Raw genomic sequence first — 1,393 nt, 5'->3', positions numbered from 1 at the left:
CCTGCACCCCTGAACTGGAAAAATTGAGTAATTATCTTGTTTTTATTAATCTGGAATGTATGTATAGCTCACATTTCAATGTTTAATATTAGAAATGTTTTGACCAGTTAGAAATTTGATGATGTTTTAGGGACCAGGAGTACGCCATAGGAACTTAACTCTTGTTTAACATCAGTTAGCGATACTGTAAAACTGGTTTTGTTATATATCATTTCTCCTAAGGTGGCAGATTTCAAGAACCTGTGAACAACATTAAGTCAAGACTTACTGTATGTATGTAATTTAATGCAATGTAGATAATACTACGTTCTTTAAGAGAGGAAGATAGGAATTTCCAGGAAGTCTAGAGGAATGAGTGAGCAGGATAAATAGGATGAGTTTTAGAGATGACTGAGGGATTGGGATTGGTTGCTATAGGGATGGATGGGGGAAGGGAGGAAGAAGAACATTTTAGATAGAGGGAACGTTATTTTCAAAAAGGCAAATTGTTGGAAAAGGTAGACTTATATAAAAGAAGTTTGGTTGGAAACATGGTTGACACAGGAGTCATGACACAGGAACTTGATTTTTCTCCCTTAAACCTGTTTGTTCCTCCACTCCTCAGCTGGGTAGATGTGATACCACCATGTATTCACCCACTCAGATACTGAAACCAATCTTGAGTCTTCCTACTCAAAACCACTAATACTCCCTACCTGGACAACTGCTGTAGCCCCTAACATCACACTTTCTACTCCCACTTGTCCATGTTATACAACCCTCCCCTCCATTCTTTTTCTTTTTGAATTAAATCATAGCTGTGTACATTAATGCAATCATGGGGGGGGAGGGTTGTTCCTGTTTCATATACAATTTGAAATATGTTCATCAAACTGGTTAACATAGCCTTCACGGCATTTTCTTAGTTACTGTGTTAAGACATTTATGTTCTACACCTAGTAAGTTTCACATGTACCCTGGTAAGATGCACCGTAGGAGTGGTCCATTACCCTCCCTCCATTCATCCTCCCCCATCCCCTCCCTTCCCTCTCCCCTTTTCCCTTCTTGGGCTATCATTGGGTTATAGCTTTCATAAGAAGTTAAAAACTGGTTTCATAGTAGGGCTGAGTACATAGGATATTTTTTCCTCCATTCTTGAGATACTTTGCCAGGACGAATATGTTCCAGCTCCATCCATGTAAACATCTTTCTTTAAGGCTGTATAATATTCCATAGCATACATACACCCTCCCCCCATTCTTAGTATACCAGCCACAGTGACTTTTAAAATGTAAATTATATATAACCTCTGAAACCCATCATGGTCATTCCTGCCTGTGTACTATACTTGTTCTCTGTTAAGCCCTTCTCCTGGTTGGTATCTTTTCTAGCTCTTTTTTATTCTTTTTTTTTT

This window comes from Otolemur garnettii, unplaced genomic scaffold, assembly GCF_000181295.1.
Source record: "Otolemur garnettii isolate 467f Iridium unplaced genomic scaffold, OtoGar3 scaffold00011, whole genome shotgun sequence".
In the NCBI taxonomy this organism is placed as follows: domain Eukaryota; kingdom Metazoa; phylum Chordata; class Mammalia; order Primates; family Galagidae; genus Otolemur; species Otolemur garnettii.
This window is presented reverse-complemented; position numbering follows the sequence as displayed.